General features: G+C 34.1%; 1 pseudogene; it reads left to right on the forward strand.

Annotated features, from left to right (window-relative positions):
* Nucleotides 1-9232: 9232 nt before the first annotated feature.
* LOC133199792 (uncharacterized) lies at nucleotides 9233-10272 on the forward strand (annotated as a pseudogene).
* Nucleotides 10273-18491: the final 8219 nt, after the last annotated feature.

An 18491-nucleotide genomic window follows, 5' to 3' on the forward strand; every position in this document is an offset into this window, starting at 1 on the left:
TCGTTCCTTCATCACTTTTACTTTCTTTCTTTTTTTTTTAAATCATCCACTATGATCTCATTGGCATTCCTATTTATTATCTATTCTCTTCTTTGTTATTGTCAAAAGATCTGTGGGTTAAAATCCCACCATATTTATGCATATGATCTAGAATACTGATCATGAGTAGTGAACAGTATACTAGGGATCCCCATTGTCTTACTATAGCCACAAGTATCTATATTTAGACCATTTTGTGAACTTTTGTGCATGCGATTCTTGCAATTACAAAGTTAAATTTACGTATATCATCTTCACTTTCCTTCATACATGTTCTTGTATATGAAATATTAAAAGATATCAAACTTTAAGGGAAACAATTTTTTTCCCAAAGTGACTTATTTTAAACATCAAAGAGACTTACTAATAAGTTGAAACTTTAATTCAGTGAACATTCCTATGCAGGTCTTTCTAAATGTTTGCTTGGTTCTACCTAGTGGAGAAAGAGATTAATTAAAAAGGATATATGTATACAATTCATTTAAGACGCTCAGACTTTTGTCCAGTCTGGACCAGAAATCGAACTTGGAACCCTGTCTCCCTCGTCAGGTTCACTGATCACTAAATCAATATACACAATGCAAAGCACCACAAATGTTAATGAGGTTAAAATGCACTAGCTTTTGAAAAAAAAGGATCTCTTAAAGTAACAGCAAATGAAATGAGATGACATAAAATCTTTACTCATTCTTTAGTACCGTATGTTGTATCATGTATGAAGGACAGATGGTACAAAAAAATGGATTAATTTGTAAATAATTATTTTTTTCCTATTTTAGTTGTAAATGATGACAAAAATTATTGAAAATTTATTAAATTTCAAGGATGTTCAAAATTCTACCTTTCTGCAACCATCCTTACTAACCTATACAATTTTTTGTCACTTTAAACATGTTAATCCAATTATTGTGAAAAGTTGAGTGAAAAATTAAAATATATGCAGTTATTAATCTAACTCATTTATAAACTTGATTTAATACATATAGTTGTTATTTTCAGAATTTTATAATGATAAAAGTTTGTATCACCTGTCCTTAAGAAAACAATATGGAATAAAAATAAAAATATTACATGTAAAGTTAGACTTACTTTATTAGTTAAATATGTATATTGGGTACATTATTTACACATCATAAACACAACAGATCTAGCCAAATCATGGTGCTAAAATCTATCCTGGTGGATGATTTTGAATCAATTTAATATTTAATATTATAGTATTTAAATGAAAAGTAAATTCTGTATTTCTCAAGAAGTATTCAATTTTTCAGTGCAAGGATATCAAATAACAGAACATTATTTATGCAGTTTTCCATTACTCTAAATTTTTCAAAACGTAAGTCTTTCTCTGATGGCGATTTTCAAGGACATTATTATTTTCTAGCAATTGAGAAGAGAGAGAGAAAAGAAGTATACTGGTATAGTCGAAATATTGATGCAAAGTACTTTGCCGTGCTTGGTTATCATGGTTATGTAGAGCAAACGATAATGACATTCGACAACAGAACCACTTATTTGTTACTCTGTATTTCTTTAACTTACAGAGACAAAAAACGACCCGATTGTCGAAGTCTTTTTCCCCTCTTGTATTCGAGTCAACTCCGGTGTTAATCAACTTTCGGTTTGTCGTAATGGTAAACAAAGCATCTAAAATTGAAATCTCCTTCGATCATGCATTCCGGGAATAACCGTACAGCGATTAATCTTTTAAAAATCAACAATTTTAAAATCATTATAGAATTTCAGTGAAAACGTCCGCCATATTGAATAAAAACGAGCGCTCGCGTCCGTTCAGTAGACAGTTTTTTCTCGCGAGCGACAGTGTCCGCGAGCGCTCGCTCTGCTGAACACACCTCAGATGTACACTTTGATGCAAAACTCCCCGCTGAGGACCTATCTGTGCATAGACGTTTGACCTTAATCTTGTTTCAATCAATGTTTATTTACTTCTGTAAGTGGTATATACGACCCCAAAACGATACATGTGATAAATTGTTTACGCTGTTAAATTCTAGCTACATTTTATTTAATTTTTTAAACATTTTTATATATATATACTATCTGTTACAGAGATATATTTTTTGTGTTACATTTTCTTCCAGTGTCTGAACTTGTTGTTATTCATCTGTTATTACAGTATGTAAAAACGGTCTTTGTTCACTACTCTGTAAGTGAGCCCGGTTCTCTGTACTTCTGAGTACTTTGATCTTTGATGTTATAGGTCTTGGAAATAAATGTATGAAAAAGGAGGGCAAAAAAGATTACAGAAAACCTTTAGAATCTGATCCCAGAGGGAGAGGCGCCGGAGAAGACGGCTAATGATTTGAAAAAACCGCCTGAACGTCTTAATGCTGAAAAGTCAGAGACCAGTTTGAGAACAGAAGTGTAATAGCATGGTCAACAAACAAGAAAATTAAGTATGGCAAACGCGCGTCGATTATCGTTCTGATCATATAGATTGCGCTAGCGCTGCATTGGTCCTACTTTTCGTCAGATAATCCAAACATTGTCATTGTAGACCATGTCGAAAGCGTACTGTTTCGTACCAGAAGGTTAAAAAGGATCACATATAACCATCAAATAAGAAGGACAAAGATGCCTGGATTCAATCTAGCTACGTGGGAAAACAAAGTATGAAAAGTTGGTGCCTCCCAGTAATTATGTTTACATTTGCAGGGATCATTTTAAGGACAACAATTACGTTTGTTTAACATGAACTGTGTAGCAAAGTGTAACAATCTGTGTATGTTTACCATTTGTATACTGTTTTTGTGATCATGTTTATACTGAATTTACAAAAATACTTCCCCCCCCCCCCCGAGGGTGAGGGGGTAGACTGTAATCGTTCACAATTGTGCACTGTATTAATTTTTTTGGAGAAAAAAGAAACTTCCTCCTCTTATTAAGAGGCCATCCAATCGAAATTTGTTTAACAGAGAGACCAGCTTCTGTTATTGAGACACCATAATTTCTTTAGTACCATTATTTACTCTTTCTGACCTCTACAATAAATCATCTGACTTTAACAACGTTCTCTGGTCTGGTATTCTTTCCACAATTTTACTGATGTTAGTCAGCTAGCTAAAATGACTTTTCCTTGATTTGTCACCATAGTGTTTGGACACCTCTCATTGCCACGGATTATGCTGAAGACGGGCTAGCAATTGACTCTGCTGCTGCCTGTAGTTCTGCACATTAATTGGGAAAGTGTTGGTGACCTTACTAACTGTTGTTAGAACAAGCAATGGAATGGCTCTAAATGGGAGACTAATTTGTAATAATCCTTCACAGACGCAAGGTTTGTCAAATCGGTGTCCTCTGTGTCAGTTGCAGCCAAGGTGACGGAATTCCTCTTCCTTTTTGCACAGAGAAAAAGCCTGGTGTAGTTGTTAAATACTTTAAACTTCATTACATCATTATTGTTGGGGTCGTTTATAGCTTCATCATTAACGTACCTTCCCAGGCTTTGGCAGACGTCAGAAACAATGATAATGAAAACAGTATGTGGACAAAATAATATTTCATGCAAGACATAAGATCGGCCAATAGCGTTCTGCGAACTGATTTTAATACCTTGGGTCTACGAGGGTTGTTAGGATGAAATATATGGAGATAACGAACAGTATTCAAGCTCAAAAGTCCATTAATCAATACAAAATAGGAGCAGAGCAAACACGGACCTCCAAACATCAGAGGTGGGATCAGGTGCCATGGAGGAGTGAGCATCCCCTGCCGACCGGTCACACCCGCCGTGTGCTCCTTGTCATGATCGGGAAATAACGGAAAAATCCGTCGACAATTCATTGTGTAAATAATGACCTAACAATTAGTGTGAAAAACGTCAGTCAGCATTTGATTCAATGATAAATTGTATTTGCTGACAAGGTCATTGTATCGACCATAGAACTTACGAAATGATGACTTTAAACGAGACAGCTGATATTCTTGTTTCATCAACTTATTTGTCAATAATTTACCTCCTTTTAGAAATTGTACATACGTAGAGCATGCTCTTGCGTATCGAATCAACTGAGAGATATATACCTCGTATGCAGGTGATGAAGGTATATTGCTGCATAAGTAAGGGAAGTTGACGATTGAAAAGTTAAAGTCATCACGTTTATCATAAAGCTTGGTTGTTAGATTACCATTAACGTCTTTTTCAAGTAAAATATCCAAATATGAAACAGATGTGTCAGACTCTGTGGTATCTTTTATCTCAAGTTCACAAGGATATATCGTATCGACATGAAAATGGAAATAGCCATGTTAATTGACAATACGTCGTCGATATATCTAAATGTCGAGTTGAAGGCCACAGCAAGTGTTTTCTTCTTTTCACGTACAAGATTTTGGACAAATTCTGCTTCATATGAATACAAAAAAGGTCTTCTAATAACGGGGCGCAATTGGTACCCATGGGAATTCCAATAGATTGTTGGAAGACCTGGTCTCCAAAAAACACATAGATATTCTCAATCAGAAACTCAAGCATCTTTTTAATGCCAACTTCAGAATACTTGTGTGAACAATCAGAATGTTTTTTGACAAAATAATTTTGCAAATGACCAATGACAAGGTAAGTATATTTACGAGTTCCATTTTTATTGAAAAAGCAGCTGTCAATGATATCAAAAAGCCTGGACTTTAATTTATCAAATACATGCACTGTTACCATTGACATCTTCTAATGAAACATAAGAAACAGTATGCAAAATTGTAAATCATTTAATAAAAAAATCTTCCATCCTTCAAAATGTACAATACCTGTACAGGTTCTCTCCTTGAAGTTGGTTTTCGAAGATCACATGAAAAATAGCATTTGTCATATGATATTGAACCATACATATTTCACATATTAAGGAAAGGAAAACATAAGCATATCTAAAACAAAAAGAAAGAGAATATACAACTCATAAAAAAACAAGAAAACTTTATAACACATTCGGTGAAATCTTAAACTAGAATCTAAGAGACAGAAACTATACAATCATTGCTTCCCTTTCCAACTATATACAAGATATAATCTTGTGTATGGTTTGCACTAGAAATAAATAAATAGGGTACATATGGAATGAACTTGGATATTTGAAATTGGATATCACAACCACTTTGAAATAAATAAAACCATTTGGCACAAATATTACAATACTGGAATGCACATACATCAAAACTATTATAACACACTTTAAAGGGACTTGAAATTCTTTCTCATGATAGTTGAAAGGAACTCTTAAGAAAATTGAGAAAATTTTTAAGTGATTACCATTCTAATACAAGGTACAAAAAAAAGACACAATGAGCAGTTCTTGCCATAACGTAAAATTAGAAAACTATATACAATACACCTACCACAGACTCTATTTAACACAGGATGAAGATCATTTTACTGCCCTTTTCATGTAATGTAAGTTTTTCACAGCACAATAGTTCAGTTCAAAATAGCTTCTAACTCCTCTAGAAGGCTTCCTCCACTGCAAAGGTCTGGCTCTGTATTCACCCCACTGCAATTTTGATGGCTTAGCGTCCACCCCACTAGTATGAACAGAAGGCTCTGCGACACCACTATGAACGGTAGGCTCTGCTTCCGTAGCATTGCATCCAGTAGACTCTGCTTCCATCTCACTGCAACATTTCACAAAAATCAATTTCAACTCTCTATTTCTACCATTACATATATGAATCTTTCCATTTGCTTAAATCATCAACAAATTCTACTGCATTCTTAATATCAATATTAACATCTTATAACTCCATTTCTTTCTTTTCTCTTTCACCAAATATTGAACATTAACTCCATAGTATATGATCATTATAAAAATTTTGCTTACATTGGCATTATCACTGATCTCCTCTTCCTCCCCTTCACCTTCAAGTTTTCAACAAAATTCCCTCCAGGAAAGATCTCTCTCAATTGTTCCGAGGAGCAAGCCAGAAACTCGTCATCCAGGAGGATGGAGGAATTGGATCTGTTAATTAAAAACAATACAGTTTGAAAACTAACACCTGAATTGAAATTACAAAATGTTTTATTAATTTGATTTTAAAAAAGTTCATATCACTCTCTACAGTTTGATACAGAAATAACAGAATGTTTATATTTATATCAAAACTATTTCTGCGCTCTTTGATATAGCATAGATTTAATTCATGTGTTATCATCTTGGCTTACGTTTTCAAAGCTCTGACAGTAAAGTAATAGATGGGGTCACCTGACCCCCTCTAAAATGAAACAATTCTTCCATATCTTTTGAAGGAACATATGGGTATAATAACTCACTCTTCAAACGAAACTCCATTCACTGTGCCTGAGAACTCTTCCTCACTGTCCGCAATCTACAATGTTAAATTTGAACTTAATTGTTTTCAATTGAAGATCGAAATAGTTGCATTAATTATAATATGCATTTCTTTTTTATCACAATCCTGTAACATTTAATGCTTGCTATTATTATAAAAACAACACAACTCTTTGATTCATTCAGTATGTGAATACCTTTACTGTTGTGCTTCCCGAAGAAATTCAAAGACCTCTTCTCCTGATATACGTCTACGTGTACACACATCACAACCACAGTAGAGCCCTCAAACACCTGCGTGTCAACCAAGTCTCCCCACAGCTTGACCTCAATGGTGGCATTCCCATCAGATAACGTCATTATCTTCCTCTTGGTGCCATTGGTATGGATGTATCAGTCACCTAAACATATAATGCAAAAAAAAAAAAAAATTGAAATAGAGAACTTATAATGACTGTGAAATTACAAATCCGTTCAAGATCATAGGCTGGACAATGTGCTTCTTACTAAGAACCATATCATATCTGCAAATGAGGGTTGCACAGAAAGAATGTAAAGGTCATTCCTCCAGTTCTCCAAAACTGAAAAATGGCATCAAATGTCTTAAATCATCTTAATGATGAACATAGGAATCATGTTACTGGACAAGTATTAAAAAAATTAACATAAATAGACTTAATGTGATGTGCAAATTAATTAAAATATTAAATACAATAATATAAAGTTTGTGTAAAACATTGATAAAGATATTATAAAATATTATTAATTATACGCACGTTATTTGATTGTTTCCGTGTACCTCGATTTGCACACGCTGAACGGAAACGATGTCATTTTCACTCGTACGTGTACCTAAGCTTGTTTATACTCGATATAATAATTTCAAAGTTATCTTTCCTTAAAACATTAGGATGACATCATCCTTTGTTCGTTTAATACTTTCTATTCCTTGAAAGGCCTAAGACAGTCCAATAAGTTAAAAAAAATGTGTCCATTATTAAAAATAATGGACAGAATTTAATAACTTATTGGACGGATACAGGTAGATTAATGGATTAAGAAAACACAACATAGACACAAATAAATATTTGAAGTAATGAATCCAACATGTTTCACAATGTAATGAAATATATATTCCCAGTCACAGAAACAAAAATGGAAAATGATGAAATATATATTCCTAAATCACAATGAATGTCAAAACTTTAATTTGAAGGAAATATCTCTGAATTCTATGTACCCTGCACCAACAAGAAGCTCGGGGGTATCACTTCTCCTTTTAAATGCCTTCCTGGCAAGAATCAATTGATACTCAGTTCTTTCTCACTAGAACTCCGAATAATTTGCTGACTTTCTGCAGGAGCACATTATTTCTTCTGTTATAGGAATGCAAGGGTGTTTGGTCAAAAGCCTTCGCCCGCTTTGTTTCTGACTCTGCGATGAAAAGATAATTTTTCTGATTTCTTTATCACCCAACATCGTGATGTCCTTAAGCATGAGAACATCAACGTTGGGTACTGTGCAACATTCTCCCTGACAGTTAAACAACACGGTCACTGCCCATTTACATTTTCTGTAGAAAGCCTTTTCTAAATCATCTAAATATTGTTGATTTAATTAAGGATATCTTTCTACGTTCCCTTTGTTTTTCTGCATCCTTGAATAGCCTTGGCCAAAAGTTGAGAAATATTTGAAAAATATGTCCACTTGGAGTTCAAAGTTCATTATCTTGAGAATCCTAAGCTCAAAATCCAAAAAATCACTCCAAAAATGACATCTGTATTATTAGTAGATTGCTCATCCTATCTGAATATGATATGCATAAGAAATATGATTTCTCCCTCGGAAGAAGGTATGCTTTCAACATTGACAATCACAAGAAAATGGTTTTGGAATCTCATAGCATTGTGGTTAAATATTCTTAATTCGTTTAAAATAAGCACTTACCTGTAACTGTCCACTATTAACAATAACAAGGAATGCAAGTTTCTTTTGATTGTCAGCAATCTTCACCTGAGAGAGTCCAATAAGTAGACCATGCTTACTTAATACAGTGGATGAGAAACAATTCTAAGAGGGGACATTAGGAACACATTAGAGTCAATGTTTTAAGCAAGTTATAGGCCTCAAACTGTCCATTCTGTGAGAAGAAAGAACTATTGTCGGGCCTAACGGCCCTCCACGTTCTTTCTTCTCACAGAATGGACACTTTTCGGCCTATAACTTTTACTTATCAATATATCGAAGATTTATCTGTAATATATTATAATAATATACATTATTTGTAAAATATTCCATTAATAAATATATATCACTTTATTTATGAGAACTCTGAAGTGTTAGAATTCACAACGTCATAATGACGTTCCGTAGAACGTACGAAATTCATCTAGATACATATGCTATTTTGAAGACCCCTTGCAGAAAATATGTAAGAGGTATTGAAAAAAGACAGTTGGTTTCAAAAATTATATAGTCTGTAGATATGTCCAGAGGCAAAGTTGCCCTATTTTGAAATCAGGCCAATTTTGGTACTTACTGACTTTTGTTCTTTTATGTTTGTTTGATAGAAGTTATCAACATTATGTTGTTCCGTTACCTATCTACATGCGTTTTAGACCTTAATTGACGGAATAGTCGAATTAATATATTTAAGAAATGGATATGTTGACCAATATTCATTTTAAAATGCATTTAATATACAATTACCGACCAAATGATATATACTTTTTATACAATTAATTGTTTCAAAATTATAAAAATTGCGCAATGCTGCCGCAATGGAAATGACTTTTTGACACCAACATCGTGCGTGACGTCTTAAACTTTTTAGACTTTGGTGCCAAAAATTGAGTACTGTGCGTTTCTTGAAGAAAAACAAATCGGGCGATGTCATGAAGCAGCTTCCGCTAGTCTTCATTCTGATGTCTGGGAAGCAGTAAAGGGATTATGGCGAGGTATTCTCCACAAAATAAATGAATGTTATTAGTAAATCACATTTTAATCGGCCAAGAAAAATTCAAGATGTTTACATGTATATTAACATCACCTATTTTCACTTAAAATAAGTTAAAGTGTGTGAAATGTCAGTATTGTAATGACAATGAATAAAAATTGTTTTATTATTTTTCTAAAATCTTATTTCAGGTCCTCTCTGTTCTGTTATAACACCTGCCAAGGCAGCCGCGAGTTAACAGCGTTGTTGTTGACTTCGAGGCAGGTCTTTGGCAAGCCATTAGGGAGACCTTACCAGACCTCAACATCCATGGATGTGTCTTCCACTGGACCCAGGCTGTCTTGCGAAAAGCTGCTTCTATTGGGCTCTCGTCAGCGTACAGACTTGACGACGGGACGCACGATTTGATAAGGATGTGCCTTGGCCTGCCGTTCCTTCCTTCGGCACACATCGGGTAAGCTTTCCCCCGTGCTTGAGGTATTTTTTCTTTTATATTTTATGTATTACTATTTTTTACATTGGAAAAAAAAAACAACAATGTGCTTTGATTAAAATTGCATATTCTTAAGTATGATTTTCTTTAAAAACAACAGGAGCTGATGGTTTATTTGGAGGAGACCTGGATAAACAATCCCTTGTGACCCACCCACTCATGGTCGGTGTTCAGGCAGTCCATACAAACCAACAACGACATTGAGGGTTGACACCGGCGCCTCAACGACCAATCACCAAATGGACAGCTGCCCTTCTATGTTCTGGTGCCACTTCTTCACCAAGAGGCCAACCTGCTACCTCTTCAGCGGAAACCCGGTGTCCGAAGAAAAGTTATTCTGTAGACAGAGAAAGACCGGACAATAACAGCGAATCTTCCGCCTCTGGGACCAGTACGAGTGCAAGGAAATTCGCTCCCTGTGGTTCCTTTCCAAGTGTGGTAAGAATATAGGCCCCATTGACAAACAGACGTGGCTGACCTTTTAAAGAGCCCTCGACAATGAGTATCCGATCTCTACGTCGCCTTCCTGCGACATTGCGTGATGCATGGGGATCTGAAACTTTTCAGACTTGCAGACAGATGTTGTACATAGTTGTAAATAGTAACTTACAGCATTTATCTTATATGCCTTTAATGTCTCCATTTTAGTATTTTATGTACTTTTTTCTCTAAGATATTTTATGTGCCATCTTGCTCCGAAAGATTCTCAATTCAGAATGTTTTGGTAAAAAAGATATTTACGCAATTTTTCATAGATAACAATTATTGTACACTTAATTAACCATGTTTTCCTTTCAGGATTTTCAATTTTTTTTCTCCTTTTTTTCAATTTGATTTATTTAGAAAAATAAAGCTAAATTACTTGTATAATTGTAATTAAACATCGTTTTGAAGCTCACGATTTTATTATTACTATTTTAAATATTCGGTATTAGAAAATAAATAATCGTTTCCTTTTCAGTTCGATTGTTTCATTATCCATTTTTAAATAAAATTATTATTTTTTAAAGTTTCATTATTTCTGTTTGGATTAAATTATTTGGATTTTGAAGTCTGATTGTTTCAAAAATTCATCTTTGGGTTTAAATTATTCAATTTTTCTTCAAAATCATGGCTCTTAGTGAGAAGGCATCCACGTGGCAAGAGCTGGGCAGCGGTATCAATCTTTTTTTTTGGGGGGGGGGGTGCTTTTTTTAATTAAATGATACCGGAGAACATTCTCCAAAATTTTTTGTATGATAAAAACATTTCTGTTCTATATTAAAATAAAACAAACAAAAGTCAACCGTAATTTGGAAACGTTTCTGAGAGATTATCGAGTATATATCATGCAATAATTGGGTTTAATACTTGGATTTTGGAGCTGAATGCATGTCCTTACTTTTCCATTTGACCGGTATCGATATTATTTTTTTAGGGGGAGGGGGATAATTAAATGATACTGGCGAACATTCTCATTTCGTTGCAATTGTTTTCTATAAGATTATTCAAACTTAATATTAATCTATTAAATATTTCATGGTTCACTCTGAACAAACAAAAGAAATAAATAGCATTAATTAGTAAAGAGACCAAATTTAGGGGGCTTTTTGCAAACGAACATTCTATAAAAATATCTAAGGGGCGCTTTGACCAAAATCAGGGGTTTGACCATTGCTTGGTGACTGTTTCGAAACGGAATTCTTCTATAAAATTATATTAGGGGGCGCTTTGACCAAAATCAAGGGTCACTTTGACCAATATTTGGGGCGGTTTTGTTCCATCATTTTTCTGTAAAAACAAAAAAAAAACATGATCAAGATCATGGGGCGCTTTGACCGGGACGGTTTTGTTAGGGGGCGCATTGACTGGATTGTTTATGAGTCGACGGGAGTTACCTTTTTTTGCGATAATTCGTTTTGGGAAAAATAGTTCCCCATACCGAGCTCTAAAAACACAACTTAAAACCTTTTTCTTTGAAATATTTTAAGATTACTTTTATATTTCAAACATACTGAATAAGAATAGCATGTCTGATTTCATGTATATAACCCACAGTTGTGTAAGGTCTCCATTTACCTGTAGGTCTTCCGCAGCCCAGAATAAAGCAGTGATGCTTAAAAACTAGAGGGCTAAGGTCACCATAGCATGTCAATGGAATTGGACTTCCGTAACTGAATATTGCTTAGATTTTTCTAAGTCTTAAGTATGTAAATTCAATTAAATATAATGAATATCCCCAATACTTCCTCTACACTAATATACGAGTACATTTGAGAACGAGGTTTTTTGAAAAATGAAAAAAAGCAGTGTTTATTTACTCGATTATAAATGTATAGATATACCTTTGCAGCTAAGTTTCAGAGATCTCTCTTATTTCTTCTTAACATTTTTTTCTCAAAAAATATAGTCGGGACAGGGAGACCGGTCCTTCGGATGAGACCGTATAAACCGAGGTCCCGTGTCGCAGTAAGTTCCGGCACGAAAAAAATCCCTCACTGCTCAATGGCCCAAAGTGCCGAGCATAGGTTAAAATTTGCAGCCCCCCACCGGCAAGTGGTGGCATCTCCATATGAGTAAAAAATTCTCGAGAGGGAGAGGTCTTTTTTATTGATTTACCTAAAGAATCCTCCGCATTTGTGAATGATTCAGAAGAAATTGTTGGCGGCCAGTTCTCGTTATAAGCAGGCGAATAAGTTTGTGTCGGTACACTAGTGGTACATGCTGAGTAGCTGCAATAAAAAATTATGTTCTATATTTACTCTAAGCATACAAAACAAAGATGGTGTTACTCTGAAGCGGTAAATTCGCATAATCGAAACTTGTTGAATGTTGTTAAACACTGGTGACGCAGCTCTTTATTGCATATTTGCAATTTAAATGTCATTACGATTTCCCTAGATTTAACATTGAATGGGACTATTGTATATTCGTATAATTACACAATACATAATTAAGAACCCCACGAAAGGAATACAGCTTTTGCGAAGTGTGGAGAGGACTATTGAAGGTGTCCAGGTGGCAGGGGATAGTTTCATACTAAAGACCCGGTCAAATTTCTTAAAAAATTGAGATATCCCCTGTTTGATGTGATATTTTATGTAGAAAAATGATTAGAATAATTATGGGACACATTTGCAGTGTAGCAGAGTGCTTGCTGAAAAAAATGATGTGCAACATGTAGGTGTCACTATGACGCTTATCATATACAGAGTTGTAAATGCGAAACTAAGACACGTGGTCAGTTGCAGAGGAAATTCAGCTGAAAGGCAGTAGGCCTTAGAAGAAGGTGTGTAGTTCAGAGGGAAGGTGAATGGCCCCATATCAATTGGTGAATTTTTATTAGGGCTTGCATTGATTTACAGACTACTGGGTGTTTTATCCTGCTCGCTCGGGCCTGGGGGTGGGTTGTATGGGTGTGAATAAGGCCCAAATCTTGGAAAAACAAGCCAAAATTTGGGGAGTCCCCAGGTGCATTTTAGGTACATGTGCACTCTAATAGGCAGATTACATGTAATTTGTTGACATAATTTGTGAGCCATGGGCATATGAAGTGTAATTAATTAGCCCCTGGAAGACTGTCCCCATGTACATGTTTTTATGGATGGCATGTATATGTGTACCCCCTCGACACATGTTTGGCATTAAAAAAAAACTATCCTCTGCCACCTTCAAGAAAACACCAATTTTCAGAAATATGTAATTTAGTCGAATTCTTCTCTAAATAAGTTTATTGATGTATGCCATTTTTAAAACTCACCATATTTCTTTCATTTGACTCTTATTCATTTAGGTAGAGAGACCTAAACACAAGGGGGGTAAACCTTTCCCAGTACACATTTTCAAAGAGTTTGAAGCATCGACATAACAAATCTTAACAGAGTAAGGCAATTTTTTTTCTGAGAAAAATTTATTTGCTTGAAAATAATAGTTTGGGCACTGTCACATATATTTTATCAAATTTTGATGCAATTACTTAGTATTAATTAAAATTAAAGGGGCTTAATTATTGCGATATCACTGAAATTACATAAATTTGCTCTTTTTTACATGTATTTCACTAAATATCATTATTTTGAAAAAAGAATGAGTCAGTATGCAAAAATATCAGTTCCCAGAACCACATTTATTCAAAGCATTGCTGTGCTTTAATTTTTTTTTCAAATTAGACCCATTTTACTATTGATGATTACATTAAAAAATACCCCCTCCCCTTCATTTTCCCCCTTATTTGTTCTTCTATAATGTGATAGAGCTTTAACTTTTCATTATTTTCATATAGATTATATATTTTTCTTTAAATAATAACAAAACAGATGGTCTTTCTGCATATTTAATGAACAAAATATCAAAAATATGTACATTTTCATGTAATTATTGGATTCTACTAAGCACCTGAAATTTACTCACAAATGCCATGTAAGGACAGGATGATCACTTTAAATACTCAGGGGAATCAAATGCATGTATTTGATCATTCAGATATGTTGAAATTGAATGAAATATACTCAGAAAAAGGACAGTCAGGAAAATCAGATTTCCACAGTATATTTTCAATAGAATCAGGTAATGGTTGGAGGGGTAGGGTAGATAACTGCAATTTCCAGGACACTTCTTCTTGAACCTTTGATGCAAGAGGGGTTTTTGTATATTACAATAAATATCCTGAAAAATAGATTAGGTTTTCTTTTTGCAAACAAGCTATAGATGTATAAATTCAAGCAATTAAGAGGTAAAATGGGATTTCTCAAAACATCAAAAATAGGAGAGTATGTGTTACATGTGAGAACATTTCATCAAGGCATGCAATTCTTATTGAGTTTTTTTTTTTGTAGCTGCATTTGAAATTGATCAAAGTTACCATTAAACACTGTTTTGATAAGAAATAGTTTCTTTTGGATTGTAGGAGTTGGTCATTTTTGAAGTAACACAAAGAATATGTGGTTAAGGTGGTTGACCGACAATTGGTGGGGTCACTTATTTGCCTCTAACTTTTTTATTTTTCATTGAAATAAGACATATTTAGTATATTTTTACTCGGAATTGATTGCACTTTCTAAATATGGAAAGTTATTTTAATTGAAAAGCAAACTTTGAAAGTTAAAGGTGGCAGGGGATAGTTTCATACTAAAGACCCGGTCAAATTTCTTAAAAAATTGAGATATCCCCTGTTTGATGTGATATTTTATGTAGAAAATGATTAGAATAATTATGGGACACATTTGCAGTGTAGCAGAGTGCTTGCTGAAAAAAATGATGTGCAACATGTAGGTGTCACTATGACGCTTATCATATACAGAGTTGTAAATGCGAAACTAAGACACGTGGTCAGTTGCAGAGGAAATTCAGCTGAAAGGCAGTAGGCCTTAGAAGAAGGTGTGTATCTCAGAGGGAAGGTGAATGGCCCCATATCAATTGGTGAATTTTTATTAGGGCTTGCATTGATTTACAGACTACTGGGTGTTTTATCCTGCTCGCTCGGGCCTGGGGGTGGGTTGTATGGGTGTGAATAAGGCCCAAATCTTGGAAAAACAAGCCAAAATTTGGGGAGTCCCCAGGTGCATTTTTGGAACATGTGCACTCTAATAGGCAGATTACATGTAATTTGTTGACATAATTTGTGAGCCATGGGCATATGAAGTGTAATTAATTAGCCCCTGGAAGACTGTCCCCATGTACATGTTTTTATGGATGGCATGTATATGTGTACCCCCTCGACACATGTTTGGCATTAAAAAAAAACTATCCTCTGCCACCTTCAAGAAAACACCAATTTTCAGAAATATGTAATTTAGTCTAATTCTTCTCTAAATAAGTTTATTGATGTATGCCATTTTTAAAACTCACCATATTTCTTTCATTTGACTCTTATTCATTTAGGTAGAGAGACCTAAACACAAGGGGGGTAAACCTTTCCCAGTACACATTTTCAAAGAGTTTGAAGCATCGACATAACAAATCTTAACAGAGTAAGGCAATTTTTTTTCTGAGAAAAATTTATTTGCTTGAAAATAATAGTTTGGGCACTGTCACATATATTTTATCAAATTTTGATGCAATTACTTAGTATTAATTAAAATTAAAGGGGCTTAATTATTGCGATATCACTGAAATTACATAAATTTGCTCTTTTTTACATGTATTTCACTAAATATCATTATTTTGAAAAAAGAATGAGTCAGTATGCAAAAATATCAGTTCCCAGAACCACATTTATTCAAAGCATTGCTGTGCTTTAATTTTTTTTTTCAAATTAGACCCATTTTACTATTGATGATTACATTAAAAAATACCCCCTCCCCTTCGTTTTCCCCCTTATTTGTTCTTCTATAATGTGATAGAGCTTTAACTTTTCATTATTTTCATATAGATTATATATTTTTCTTTAAATAATAACAAAACAGATGGTCTTTCTGCATATTTAATGAACAAAATATCAAAAATATGTACATTTTCATGTAATTATTGGATTCTACTAAGCACCTGAAATTTACTCACAAATGCCATGTAAGGACAGGATGATCACTTTAAATACTCAGGGGAATCAAATGCATGTATTTGATCATTCAGATATGTTGAAATTGAATGAAATATACTCAGAAAAAGGACAGTCAGGAAAATCAGATTTCCAAAGTATATTTTCAATAGAATCAGGTAATGGTTGGAGGGGTAGGGTAGATAACTGCAATTTCCAGGACACTTCTTCTTGAACCTTTGATGCAAGAGGGGTTTTTGTATATTACAATAAATATCCTGAAAAATAGATTAGGTTTTCTTTTTGCAAACAAGCTATAGATGTATTAATTCAAGCAATTAAGAGGTAAAATGGGATTTCTCAAAACATCAAAAATAGGAGAGTATGTGTTACATGTGAGTACATTTCATCAAGGCATGCAATTCTTATTGAGTTTTTTATATGTAGCTGCATTTGAAATTGATCAAAGTTACCATTAAACACTGTTTTGATAAGAAATAGTTTCTTTTGGATTGTAGGAGTTGGTCATTTTTGAAGTAACACAAAGAATATGTGGTTAAGGTGGTTGACCGACAATTGGTGGGGTCACTTATTTGCCTCTAACTTTTTTATTTTTCATTGAAATAAGACATATTTAGTATATTTTTACTCGGAATTGATTGCACTTTCTAAATATGGAAAGTTATTTTAATTGAAAAGCAAACTTTGAAAGTTAAAGGTGGCAGGGGATAGTTTCATACTAAAGACCCGGTCAAATTTCTTAAAAAATTGAGATATCCCCTGTTTGATGTGATATTTTATGTAGAAAAATGATTAGAATAATTATGGGACACATTTGCAGTGTAGCAGAGTGCTTGCTGAAAAAAATGATGTGCAACATGTAGGTGTCACTATGACGCTTATCATATACAGAGTTGTAAATGCGAAACTAAGACACGTGGTCAGTTGCAGAGGAAATTCAGCTGAAAGGCAGTAGGCCTTAGAAGAAGGTGTGTATCTCAGAGGGAAGGTGAATGGCCCCATATCAATTGGTGAATTTTTATTAGGGCTTGCATTGATTTACAGACTACTGGGTGTTTTATCCTGCTCGCTCGGGCCTGGGGGTGGGTTGTATGGGTGTGAATAAGGCCCAAATCTTGGAAAAACAAGCCAAAATTTGGGGAGTCCCCAGGTGCATTTTTGGAACATGTGCACTCTAATAGGCAGATTACATGTAATTTGTTGACATAATTTGTGAGCCATGGGCATATGAAGTGTAATTAATTAGCCCCTGGAAGACTGTCCCCATGTACATGTTTTTATGGATGGCATGTATATGTGTACCCCCTCGACACAAGTTTGGCATTAAAAAAAAACTATCCTCTGCCACCTTCAAGAAAACACCAATTTTCAGAAATATGTAATTTAGTCGAATTCTTCTCTAAATAAGTTTATTGATGTATGCCATTTTTAAAACTCACCATATTTCTTTCATTTGACTCTTATTCATTTAGGTAGAGAGACCTAAACACAAGGGGGGGGTAAACCTTTCCCAGTACACATTTTCAAAGAGTTTGAAGCATCGACATAACAAATCTTAACAGAGTAAGGCAATTTTTTTTCTGAGAAAAATTTATTTGCTTGAAAATAATAGTTTGGGCACTGTCACATATATTTTATCAAATTTTGATGCAATTACTTAGTATTAATTAAAATTAAAGGGGCTTAATTATTGCGATATCACTGAAATTACATAAATTTGCTCTTTTTTACATGTATTTCACTAAATATCATTATTTTGAAAAAAGAATGAGTCAGTATGCAAAAATATCAGTTCCCAGAACCACATTTATTCAAAGCATTGCTGTGCTTTAATTTTTTTTTTCAAATTAGACCCATTTTACTATTGATGATTACATTAAAAATTAACCCCTCCCCTTCATTTTCCCCCTTATTTGTTCTTCTATAATGTGATAGAGCTTTAACTTTTCATTATTTTCATATAGATTATATATTTTTCTTTAAATAATAACAAAACAGATGGTCTTTCTGCATATTTAATGAACAAAATATCAAAAATATGTACATTTTCATGTAATTATTGGATTCTACTAAGCACCTGAAATTTACTCACAAATGCCATGTAAGGACAGGATGATCACTTTAAATACTCAGGGGAATCAAATGCATGTATTTGATCATTCAGATATGTTGAAATTGAATGAAATATACTCAGAAAAAGGACAGTCAGGAAAATCAGATTTCCACAGT

Source organism: Saccostrea echinata, unplaced genomic scaffold (genome assembly GCF_033153115.1).
Source record: "Saccostrea echinata isolate AGI-Se365-2 ecotype Australia unplaced genomic scaffold, CSIRO_AGI_Sech_v1 ptg000036l, whole genome shotgun sequence".
NCBI lineage: Eukaryota > Metazoa > Mollusca > Bivalvia > Ostreida > Ostreidae > Saccostrea > Saccostrea echinata.